Source organism: Monodon monoceros, unplaced genomic scaffold (genome assembly GCF_005190385.1).
Source record: "Monodon monoceros isolate NGI ecotype Baffin Bay Population unplaced genomic scaffold, NGI_Narwhal_1 Super_Scaffold_4, whole genome shotgun sequence".
NCBI classification, from domain to species: domain Eukaryota; kingdom Metazoa; phylum Chordata; class Mammalia; order Artiodactyla; family Monodontidae; genus Monodon; species Monodon monoceros.
Genome location: NW_021703781.1, coordinates 1,073,197 through 1,086,679, shown reverse-complemented (window position 1 = coordinate 1,086,679; position 13,483 = coordinate 1,073,197).

The window sequence follows — 13,483 nt, the reverse complement described above, 5'->3', positions numbered from 1 at the left end:
GTGTCAAAGCCCAAGGCCCGCAGCCAGACAGTGGCTGAGCCAAGATGAGAATGGAGCATCCTCTTCCCAGTCCCGCCCATCTCCATGACTCCTCTGAATTCATCTTGGGGGCTCTTCAAAAATGTCAGGAGTTATTTCTGATTTAGTTTGTCAAATCCTATTTCACGTAGTCTTGCAAGTCAGTGGGGACCCTGGCCTTGGGCTACAGTGGCAGAGACAGGCATCACTGGATTTGGCAAATGTTGGCATCCTCGGTACAGGGAGGACTTCTGGCCGAATCCAGACCAGGCCTCCCAGCATTCAGATGGCCCTTGAGCTGTTGAAGTGACAAGATGTGAGGTAGGCGGAACCTATGGGGCAACCACTAGTTCTTGCAACTTGTAATCCTGAATTCAGGTGTAGGTCTTAAAGACGTGACCAAACACTAAATGTGCAATTTTTACAAGTTTTATGGAAAAAGAACTAGGCTAAGAGCCAGAACAGTTGGATTCTGAACCTAGCTCTGCCTCTGACCCATTACGTAATCCAGGAGAAAACAATCCATTCATTCATAAAATTATTCGTTTTCCATAAGTAAAACAAAGGTGATGAATTAGATGCTATTTGAGGTCTTATGGCTAAACAAAGTTAGGGAGGGGTTTCTCTTTTAAGGGAATTTGTTTCAGTAGATCATTCCATTTTAAAAAAGATAATGGATTTTATTGTTTAGAGCAGTTTCAGTTTTAGGTTTACATGTATCTGCTATTACAGTATCCTACAGAATAGTGTCCCTGCTCTAAAAATCCCCTGTGCTCTACCTGTTCGTCCCTACTGCTCCCAAACTCCCGGCAACCACAGATCTTATTCCTGTCCCCATAGCTTGGTTTTTTACAGACCGCCATATTGTTAGAACTATACAGTACGCAACTTTGTCAAGTTGACTTCCTTTACTTAGTAATATGCATTGAAGTTTCCTGCCTATCTTTTGGGGGTGTGATAATTCATTTCTTTTTATTGCTGAATAATAGTTCATTGTCTGGATGTACCACAATTTGTTTATCCATTCACCTACTGAAGGACATCTTGTTTGCTCCTAAGTTTTGGCAATTATGAATAAAGCTGATATAAACATCCACGTGCATGTTTTTGTGTGGACATAAATTTTCAACTCCTTTGGGTGAATACTAAGGAACATGATTATTGGATCATATCGTAAGAGTATGTTTAGTTTTATAACAAACCACTAGACTGTGTTCCAAAGTGGCTGTATCATTCTGCATTCCCACCAGCAATGAATGAGAGTTCCCATTGCTCCACATGCTGAAAGCATTTGGTGTTGTCAGAGTTTTAGATTTTAACCATTATAGTAGGTGTGTAGTGGTTTCTCATGGTCATTTTAATTTGCAGTTCCCTAATGACATATTATGTTGAGCACCTTCTAATATGATTATTTGCCATCAGTATATCTTCTTTGGTAAGGTGTCTGTTCAGGTATTTTGCCTATTTTAAAATTGGATTGTTTGTTTTCTTATTGCTGAGTTTTAAAAATTCTTTGTGTATTTTGGATAACAGTCCTTTATCAGATATGTGTTTTGCAAAGATTTTCTTATAGCCTGTGGTTTGTCTGTTCATTCTCTTAACAGTGTCATTAACAGAGCAGTAGTTCTCAATTTTAATGAAATCCAGCTTATCAATTCTTTCTATCATAAATCATCCTTTTGGTATTGTATCTAAAAAAGTCATCACCAAACCTAAGGTCACCTAGATTTTTCTCTTACATTATCTTCTAGAAGTTTTATAGTTTTGCATTTTACATTTCGGTTTATGATTCATTTTGAGTTAATTTTTGTGAAAGGTGTAAGGTCTGTGTCTAGATTCATTTTTTTCCATGTGAATGTCTAGTTATTTCAGCACAATTTGATAAAGAGATTACCCTTTCTCCATTGAAATGCCTTTGCTCCTTTGTCAAAGATCAGTTGACTGTATTTGTGTGGGTCTATTTCCGAGCTCTCTACTCTATGCCTTTGATGAATTTGTCTGTTCTTTCACCAATACCACACTGTCTTGATTACAGTAGCTTTATAGTAAGTCTTGAAGTCAGCGAGTGTCAGTCCTCCAGCTTTGTTCTCCTTCAGTATTGTGCTGGGAATTCTGGGTCTTTTGTCTTTCCATAGAAACTTTAGACTTAGTTTGTTGATATGCACAAAATAACTTGCTTGGATTTTGACTGGGGCTGCATTGAATCTACAGATCATGTTTGGAAGCACTGACATCTTGACTATACTGAGTCTTCTTGTCTGTGGACATGGAATATTTCTCAACTTATTTAGTTCTTCTTTGGTTTCATTCATCAGAGTTTTGTAGTTTTTTTCCCATAGATATTATAATATTTTGTTATATTTATACCTAAATATTTCATTTTGGGGTGCTGCTGTCAATGGTATTGTGTTTTAAATTTCAAATTCAAATTGTTCATTGCTAGTATATAAGAAAGCAATCTTATATCCTGAAACCTTACTATAATTGCTTATTAGTTCCATTTTTTGTTGTTGTTTTTTGTTTATTTATTTATTTTTGGATTTTCTACATGACAGTCTTGTCATTTGAGAAGAAATATAATTTTATTTCTTTCTTCCTGATGTGTATACATTTTATTTCCTTTTCTTATCTTACTGCATTGGCTAGAAATTCCAGTATGATGTTAAACAGGAGTAGTGAGAGTGAACATCTTGATTTATTTCTAATCTTAGTAGGAAAGCTTCTAGTTTCTATTAAGTATTAAGTTGTTAGATGTAGGTTTTTTGACAGATGTTCTTTATCAAGTCGAGCAAGCTCCCCTCACTATTCCTAGTTTGCTGAGAGGGTTTTTTTAAAATCACAAATAGGTGTTACACTTTGTCAAATGCTTTTTCTGTATCTATTGATATGTTCATGTGAATTTTCTTTTTTAGCCTGTTGATGTAATGGATTACATTGTATTGAATGAATTACACTGATTTTTGAATAGTGAACCAGGCTTGCATACTTGGAATAAATCCCACATGGTCGTGGTATATAATTCTTTTTATACATTGTTGGACCTGATTTGTTAACTTTTTGTTGACGATTTTCATGTCTATGCTCATGAGAGATACTGGTCTGTACGTTTCATTTTTTATAATGTCTTTATCTGGCTTGGGCATTAGAGTAATGCTAGCCTCATAGAATGAGTTAGGATGTATTTGCTCTGCTTCTGTTTTATTGAAAAGATTGTGGAGATTTGGTATCATTAGTTCCTTGACTATTTGGTAGAACTCAATCAGTTAACTCATTTGTGCCTAGTGCTTTCTGGTTTTGAAGGTTATTAATTATTGATTCAATTTTGTACATAGATACAGGCCTATTCAGATGATCTATTTCTCCTTGTCTGAGTTTCAGCAGATTGTGTCTTCCAAGGAATTGGCCCGTTTCATCTAGGTTATTAAATTTGTGGTCACAGAGCTGTTCATAATATTCCTTTATTATTTTTTAAACATCCATGGGATCAGTAGTGATGGCCATCTTTTTAATTCTGATAGTAGTAATTTGAGTCTTTGCATTTTTTTATTTGTTTGATCGTTGACCTGGATAGAGACTTGTCGATTTTATTAATCTTTTCAAAGAACCAGTTTTGGTTTTGTTGACTTTCTCTCTTAATTTCCTGTTCCACATTCATTGATTTTTGGATTTAATTTTCTCTTCTCTTCTTCCCTTTCTTGTTTCCTGTGGTGGAAGCTTAGTTTATTAATTTAAAATCTTTCTTCTCTTTCTAATATATGCATTCAATGCTATCAATTTCCCTCTAAGGATTGCTTTTACTTAATCCCATAGAACTTGTTAAGTTGCATTTTCAGTTCCATTTAGCTTGAAATATTTAAAAATTTTTTGAGACTTCTTGACCTATATTTATTTGGACATGTGTTGTCATCTCTAATTTTGGGTTTTCCAGCTATCTTTCTGTTATTGAGTTCTAATTTAATTCCATTGTGGTCTGAGAGAATACTTCATATAATTTCTACTCTTTTAAATTCACTAAGGTGTGTTTTATGGCCCAGATTGTGATCTGTCTTGGTAAATGTTCCGTGTGAGCTTGAGAAGAATGTACTCTGCTATCGTTGGAGGATGTATTCTATACATGTCAGCTAAATCAGTTGATTGATGGTGTTGCTCGGTTCAATTATATCTTACTGATTTTCCACCAGATGAGTCTGTCTATTAGTGAAAGAGGGATGTTGAGGTCTCTAATTATAATAGTAGATTTGTCTATGACCCCTTGTAGTTCTATCAGTTTTTGTCTTACATATTTTGAAGCTCTGTTTTTAGGTGCAAAAACATTAAGAATTATTTTGTCTTCTTGGATAACTGACCACTTTATCATTACACAGTGCCCCTCTTTATCTCTGATAACTTTCTTTACTGAAGTCTGCCTAGTTTTAAATTAATATAGCTATTCCCACTTTCTTTTGATTAGCATTAGCATGGTATATCTTCCTGCATCCTTTTAATTTAAGTCTGTGTTTTATATTTAAAATGGATTTCTGCAGACAAAATATATTTGGTTTTTTATGTACTCTGACAGTCTCTGTCTTTTTTTTGAACTTTTATTTCTTCCAGTTTCACTGAGATATAACTGACATACATCACTGTATACGTTTAAGGCGCACAACATAATGCTTTGACTTACATCATGAAATGATTATCACAAGTTCAGGGAACATCCATCATCTCATATAGATAAAAAGTTAAAGAAATAGAAAAAAGTGCTTTTCCTTGTGACGAGAACTCTTAAGATTACTCTCTTAACAACTTTCATGTATAACACAGAGCAGTGCTAATTCTATTTATCATGGTGTACATTACATCCCTAGTACTTATTTACCTTATAACTGGAAGTTTGTACTTTTTTGACTGCCTTCATCCAATCCTCCCCTGTCCCCCATGTCCCTGGGCTGTGTCCTTCACAAGTGCTTCTCAGCACTTGAGGTGAGACAAGGTGGCTAGAGGGGCTGGAGTTGTGTATCTCCCCTCTCACACATGGAAGGCTGTTAGGAGGGCTGGAGTTGAGTATCTGTCTTTGCTCAGGTTACTTAGGCTTTGAGAAAACCCTAAGAGAAGGTTAGGCTCTGGTAAAGTAGTTTCTCTTGAGGGTAGGCCTTGTTAAGAGCAACGGAATGTTCTATGTATTTCAAAGTGGTTCTTTTCTCTTCCCCCTGCCAGAAGCATTAGATATTTCCCCCGATACCGTGAGAACCTCATAGGCTCCCGGAGGTAAAACACAAAAGTGTGGGGACCTCTCCAAAGAAAACGGGCCCCCCTGGAGTTTTTAACTCTCAGACTTGTCCACACTGAGCCTCCAGAAATTTGTCAGCTACTGTTCAGGTTTTTCTACTCCGGTACTGGTTCCCAGAGATTTACACTCCAGAAGCTGTATTTTGATTTTTTTCTTTTCAATTATAGAAGTAAGGCAAAGCAGTATGGATGTACTATTCTTGTATGCACTACCTCATAAGTGCCCCTCTCCTTGTGCAAAGGCAACCATTGCCTCTGAAGATTCAGAATTGTTACAAGGCAACAAAATGTGAAAGCCAGAGTCAATGGTCACCTTAACTGCCAAAGCAGGCATTTGAAACTAATTTCAAATTCAGTAGCTTGGAAAGCTAAAACTTTGGATATGCAGAGACTCAGGTTTTGTGAGAGAGAAGAAAAGATCATGAAAATAATAATAAAAAAAAGTCTTGAAGGAGCAGGACATAAAGTTTACCCATAAAGATTAAATCACATATTCGTCAAGAGTAGAATGGATAACCAAATTGTGCTATTTTATACAAAGAACCATTACATAGTCGGAAAAGTGAAAAAAATGCTTGTTACCTGTGTCCATGGGGATCAGTCTTGAAACCATAATGTAGAGTTGAAGAAGCAAATCAAAAAGAATGTTACAGTGTGATTCCAGGCACAAGTAGCTCCAAAGGGGCAGAATGTATTTATAGGGATACATGTAAATATAGGTGATTCAGAAAAGACTAACAAGAGGGAATGATTAAGGAAAATTCAGGATGGTGTTTCCCTAACTTGAGCACAGGGTACATGCTCCCAGGGTTTGCCCTGTGCCCAGGAGTTGAACAGGAGACCAAGCACCTCCTGTCAGCCCACAACACCCCAGGTAGGAGGCAATTCTAATCCTTATAGACATTCAGAGCCTCAGAAGCTCCACAGACTTTTGTGTTGTAGGGTGGGGAGTAGGGGAGCAATTATTATTTCCAAGTCCCACCGATATGAGGGGAAGACGTGATGTTATACTGGGTTGCCCTTGAGTAGGAGGGTGGTAAAAGAATTTATAGCTGAAGGCTCATTCTGAAGAGCTGAGACCAGGACTGGGGTTTACAGTGTTGAATTTTCCTTCTCAGTTTTTAAAATATACATAGACAAACCACAGAATGGGGTAAAATATTTGCAAATTCAATACCTGATAAAGGTATATAGAACATAGAATATATAAAGAACACTCAAAATTCAATAATAAGAAAGAAAGGAATGGGGAAAAGATTTGAACAGACAATTCACTACAGAAGGTATACAGATGACAAATAAGCACATGAAAAGATACTCAACGTCATTAGTCATTAAGGAAATGCAAATTAACAGTGAATGAGATACCACCCCCAGCTTTTAGAATGGCCGAAACGACGACAAGAACAAGAAAAAGGCAATAGTAAGCATTGGTGAGGTTGTGGAGCCACTGGAGCTCTCATCCCTTGCTGGTGGGAGTGCCAAATGGGGCAGCCATTCTGAAAACCAGGTTGGCACATTTCTTTTAAAGTTAAACATACACTTACCAAAGACAAAACCTGTACACAAGTTTATTCCTTATTCACTGCCCAAGCTGGAAACAATACACATGTCTTCACTGGTAAATGGATGAACAAACTGTAGTCCATCCATCCAATGGACACTACCCAGAAATGAAAGGAACAAACGTACAGCAACATGGGTGAGCCTTATGCTGAGTGAGAAAAGCCACGCTCCAAAGGCTATATATATATTGTAGGATTCCCTTTGTATGATGTTCTGGACAAAACTATAGGACAGAAAACAGATCAGTCTTTGCCTGGGTGGGGTCAGGGGAAAGAATTGACTGCAGTAGCGTATGAAGGAACTCTTTGGGGTGAGGGAACAGTGCTGTATCTTGATTGCGGTAGTGGTTACGTGACTATATGCATTCGTCACAAAACTCAGAATGAATATAATACACAGAGACCTGCCTTTCCCATTCACAGCGTCACCCCACAGAGTCCTCGGCAGTGGCTGCTGCAGCATTTAAAACCACCGCAGTCCCAGGGAAGATACCCATTCCCCAACAGCCCCGCACCCCCGGCTCTCTGTATCATTCGCACACTGGAAACTAAAATTAGAGCTGATTATTCACTTTCCCCTAAAAGATCAGAAGGAATCATTTCATTACTTATTACATGCTATTTTCCTATTTTGCCCTGTCACCACAGGAAGTCCCTGACTTCCAGATTAGCCCAAATCAGCCAGACTCCCCAGCCTTGGAATCAGGTAGGCACCGCGTCCAGCTGCTGGTGATAGAGACCAGACCACAGTGGTTAAACGATTAATGCTTTATCTTCCCACAGTGTCATCAGGGACCCAGGCTATTTTAATAGTGGTACAAATGCTTTTGAAAATATTTGGAATTATTTTCTTGGACTAGAAACTCAGAAGTGGATTAAAACATGCATGTTTTTGTGGACTCTTGATTCATCGATGCACTTCTTTTCCAGTTGGACGTACCGAGTCACAATGTCACTGGCAATGGCAGAGTTCTCGTTTTACTGCAGAACCTTATGAGAAATGTTCCGCACTGTGGATTGGTTACAAGAGGCTCAGGTTGATTGGGTGACTGGCCTGTGGCCGGTACGTGCATTCCAGTCTCCTGACTCCTGGTCCTGTGCTCTTTCGCTAAGAAAATTACACGGTTGCCTAGATCCTTTCTCCCCCTCCCGCTTTCTTCTTTCCGTGCTTCCTCAGCTGTTCGTTGAGGTCCCATGACGTGCCAGGGCTGGATATAGTCGGTCATGGTCTTGTCTTTTGGGAGCACTGGGTAGGTAGTCTTCTCGGAGTGCTTTCTTCCCTTGCCCCCTGGGTCACCGTACTTGCCTCCTATGGGGCGAGCGACAGGTGGGAGAATGCGTGGGAACAGGGATGCGCAGAGTTCTGCTCAGGATGGAGGCGTTCTCCCCCTCTGCTGTCCTGGTTATTCAGAGCAGCAACAGGCTCAGCTAATTGTGACCCCAGATGAGGTTAAGCTGTAAGTTGTTGAGTATTGGATGGCACTTTCAGCAGATCTTTAAAGGGAGCTGACAACTCCCTGGGGTTGCCTGGTCTTTATTTCCTGTACACATAGGGGCACGTCTAAGGGTCACTCCTCACACCTCTTCTCTAATACTTTCAATTCCCGGGTCCTCTCGTCCAATCACAGCACTTTAAATGCCATCTATAAACTGGCCACTTGCAATGTCTCTCTCCAGCCCTGACCTCTCTCCAGAGCCTCAGATTTGTAGACACAGTGGCTACCTCAGTACCTCCCCGTGTATGAATAAGAAGCAGCACAATCAACATGTCCAAAGCAGACCTCTTCGTTTCACGCCTGAAACGAATCCTCCTCCGTGGTTTCCTTTTCAGTAAATGGCACCATCATTCACCAAAATGCCCGGGCCCAGATCCAGGAGTCACGCTGACCCCTCTCTCTCTCACACCCCACGTTCACACCAGCAGCAAGTGCTGGAGGCTCTGTATCTTGCATCTGATCACGTGTTACCACTCCCCCGCCCCGCCGTCCACGTGACTACCAGCCCCTACCTAGACGCCAGGAAGATGGCAAACTCTTCTCCATCGTTCTACCCATGGCCTCGACAATCAAATCTCCTAACAGTGTCTAGAAGGATCTTTGAAAAACTTAAGAATATGCCACATTTTTGCTCTCACGGGACTCAGAATGAATCAGATTCCTCTCAAAGTCCTCTGGTCCCTGTCTATCAGGCAGGTTCCTCAGGGTCAACAGCTGCACCTTATTCCCCTTTTTATACCAAGCACAGTACCCGGCACATCACAGATGGTTAATCATTATCTGTAGAAATGTTGATTGAATTCTGTGCCCCCCAAATAGCTAGAAGAAACATTTGGTGCTCTCTGTACTAAAAAAATGGTGTATGACCACTACCATGACGCTTGTCCCCCAAAAGAGAATATGGCAGCAAATGACGTCACTGTCAGGTCTTGAAGGAAAGTCTTCTATGAAAATTCTTTCTGCCTGTACTTCGCTATCCAGCAACCTGTACTTTCCCACCCCAACCTGAAACCTTCATTGCAACGCTCGGGTTATTTTTTTCATCTTGTGAGTTTTCTTTTGAGTTCCTTTGCTTATTTGGGGACACACTGTTGCAGGATGTGAATAACTGAACACAACAAATTTGGATGATAAATTATGGATTACAGATGCTGAGTTATTTTGGAACTGTTGCTCTGTGTGTTGTTAGCAAGGCGCTGGAATATTAAAAATGTGTGTCTTAAATGATCTTATGTTAATTCCGGAAAAGAAGAGAAAAAGGAACACCGCAACAGCCCATGGCCTGAGGGAAGAGCGCTGTCTGCCGTAGCCCTCCGGCTGGCGTCTCTCCGGAGTCAGCTTGCCGGTGCCCCGGGAGGCGGTGCGCTCTGGGCTCCAGCGGCCTTGGGCTTGGGGGCCCTCTGAAAAGCCAGCTCTGGCAGGACCCTGACTGCACGTGCATCGGGTGTCCTTGGTGGGGGAGGGGCTGGGGGACAGGAGGACGGAGGGGGGTCGTCAAGAGGAATCCTGGGAGCCCGGGGGTGCGGGTGTGGGGGGAGGCAGAGCCCAGTAAACAAGGAGGCTGCCCTGCTGTGGAGCTGGGGATGCAGCGGGGCCAGGCAGTGTGGGCTGTGACGCCGGGTTTCTTCCTTATTGTAAGCGGACCAGAAGGCGTTGGAGCTTCCTGGGGACACAGCACAGGCACACCTTCGGGGATGTGGGTGCTGCTTTAGCACAGGAGCGGAGCCTGCAGCCTCGGGGGTCCCCCGCTGGGCTACGGAGGCCCAGCCTGGAAGACTTGTGGGGCAGGACAGCTGCCCACTGCAGGAAGTGGCCAGCAGCTGGTGCTGACCCTTGAGCCAGAGAAGCCCTGGAAGATTGTACAGCTTGCAGTCCCAGTCCCCTCTGTTTACCAATTTTGATTTCCCAGGGGAGGGGAGAGTTTGGGTTTCATTCACTGGGGACAAAGCATAACAATTTCCCTTCAGGAGACACAGTGGGTTGGCAGGCCTGGACCAGTTTGTTCCAGAGAGCTTTGAGTTATCGCCAGGTGCTCAGATTCGAGTGGTGGGTGTGGCCCAGTGTTGCCCCAGCTGCGGGCCTCTGTGACCACAGCCTGGCTGCGTATTGGCTGTGAGCTCTGTAAAGCCCCCTTCAAATATGGGCTATGGTAATAAAAATGTCCACTTCCTACTTTCTCCTGGTGGAGACTGGTGTGTTTTTGAAATGTGAGCTACTGATTTAGGCCTGAGCCCTCAGGCTGGGCGGTCACTGTGGGGACAGAGGGAAGGGGAGTGACGGCAGCTGCGCAAGTTCCTGTCGGGGGCAGGTTCTGACAAGGTCCCACATTAGTGGGTGATGGGGTGAGAGTCTGCGTGTGTTCTGACACAGAGAGGATAGCATCCTGTGGCTGTCACTGAAGATGCAGGAAGGGAGTCTCTGAGTTCTGGGGAAAGTGTATCAGCATTTTACGAGAAGGAGATGATTCTGGTGGGAAGAAGGGGGACCTCGGTTCTTGTCTTCTTTGAAGAAAGAATTCAGCAAAAAGAACAAGATTGTGAAATGGATAAAGTGTTTATTAGAAGCAAAGTGCATGTGGAAGAACACATGGGCAAACTCGGAGTGAGCTGCATGCAATAGGCGTGGTTTAAATTGCTTATATGGGGACGGTTTTCTGTGTTTCCTTTGCCCAGTCATCTTGCTTGTGCCCATATCAGGTCTGACTCAGGGTCCTCCCTGGTGGCGCATGCATCTCTCAGCCTAGATGGATTCCAGTGTGAGGGTTTCTGGGGGTTGGCAGGACATATTATGGGCTGGCGCCCCCTCCCTCCTTTGGCCCCTCCCCAGACTGACGCCTTCTCTGCACATGTGTCAGGCTGGGAAATCCCCTTGACCACAAGAATGAGAAAAACCTGTTCACTTTGTCTTTAACTCAGTCAGGTTTCCACTCCTGCTATTATCTTATCTCAAAATGCCAACTGGAGCCCAGTTACAGCTGTTCAGCTTGGTGTCCATTTATCTCCTACCTCAGAGGGTCTTATCATTTTCCAAGATCCTTGAGTGGGGAGTGTTGGGAGGAAACCCAAGGAGGAGGAGGGCAGAAAGGAAAGCTGGCTGTGGTCCCTGGGAAGGTTGGCCGGGACAGGAGATGCCATCTTCCTTCCTGGGCAAGAAGGACCCGTGGCCTGCAGACTGGGTCAGTGTGGGTGAGAGGAGCACAGGGCGCCTAGGCTTGGCCTCGGCTCGCACAGTGCAGAGGCTGCCGGCAGAATCAGAAAGGTCCAGGGTTAAGCTGGAGACCTGGCCACACAGATGCTAGAACAATTGCACGGAGCCCTTGGGGTTGGCCAAGGGGGGGAGGCAGGGGCTCTGTGTGGGATTTTACACACTGAGATGCAGGGGAAGGGGCTCAGATTGGAACCTGAAGAGTCTCTGTGGCAAAGAAGTGTGTCTTAGGGCTTTTTAATAAGGTCCCCACGGAAGGGAGCCACTCTGACTCAGACCAGAGGGAAGAGAGCACCTGGAAACCAGGCAGGTCTTGAGCCTCCCTCCCCTCGCTTTTCTCAACAGGGCAAGTGCAGCGGGGCCATCCCGTTTGAGGAGCTGATCCAGACCCCTTGGCCGTATGGTGTGTCACCTGGGAAGATGATCTGCAGTTGAGGAAGAGTGATGCTCTACAAGATAGCACCCAGAACAATTCAGCACCACTTGGTGCAGGAGAGAGCAGAAGGCCAGGACCTCCGTGGAGGGGGACATGAGTACATGTTCCCACTGCAGCTAATCAAGTGCATTTTTAAAAATTAATTAATTAATTTTTGGCTGCGTTGGGTCTTTGTTGCTGTGCACAGGCTTTTCTCTAGTTGCGGCGAGCAGAGGCTACTCTTCGTTGTGGTGCGCAGGCTTCTCATTGGGTGGCTTCTCTTGTTGCAGAGCACGGGCTTTAGGTGCACAGGCTTCAGTAGTTGTGGTACACAGGCTCAGTAGTTGTGGCTTGCGGGCTCTAGAGTGCAGGCTCAGTAATTGTGGCGCACGGGCTTAGTTGCTCCACGGCATGTGGGATCTTCCCGGACCCGGCCTCGAACCCATGTCTTCTGCATTGGCAGGCGGATTCTTACCTATTGCACCACCAGGGAAGTCCCGCTGATTGTGGTTTTGATTTGAGCTTCCTTAGTGGTTGTTCAAGTTGAGCATGAATATGCTGCTTGCCCATCTGTATATCTTTGGAGAAATGTCTGTTCAAGTGTTTTACCCATTTTTAAATCAGGTTATTTGTCTTTTTGTTGTTGAGCTGTAGGTGCTCTTTATATATTGTGGATATTAACACCTTATCAGATATATGATTTGCAAGTATTTTCTCCCATTCCATACGTTGCCTTTTCACTCAGTTGATTGTGTCTTTTGATGCACAGAAGCTTTTCCTTTTGATGTAGTCCAATTTACTTTTTTTACTTTTGATTCTTGTGATTCTGGTGTCATAGCCAAGAAATCAATGCCAAATCTCTCAAGATATTTTTGAAGATACCATGAAATATGTGTGAAAGTCCTTGTAAATGATGAAGTAGTATAAAAATATTAGCAGTTATGTAAGTACTCAAGTACCCAACATGCAGCCAAGCCCTATACAGATGCTTCAAAAATGACCCAAAAATTGTTAGACAAAGATAATAGATTAAAAACACACATATAATTTCTTTCCCTCCATAAACCTTACTAAAGAGATAATAAAAAGATTAAAAAAGAGAAAACTTTGTTGAGCTATAATTTAAGTACAATCAAATGCACCCATTTTATAGAGTTAGATGAGTTTTCATTAATGTGTATATTGCTGTGACACCACAATCAAAATATTGAACATTTCTATCATGCAGAAGGTTCCCTTATGCCTCTTGACAGGCAGTCCACTAATAACTCTGTCCCCAGGGAACCACTAGTCTGCCTCTGTCACTATGGGTTAGTGTTGCCTTTTTGAGAACTTTCTGTCAAAGGAATCATACAGTGTGAAGTCTTCTGGGTCGGGCTTCTTCCGCTCAGCATGTTTTGAGATTCGTACAAGTTGTTGCGAACGCCAGTAGTTCCTTGTCTTTCATTGCTGAGTGGTATATTATGGTCTGGATTGAGGACCACTTGTTCAAACCCTTCACCTGTTGTTGAAGTTCT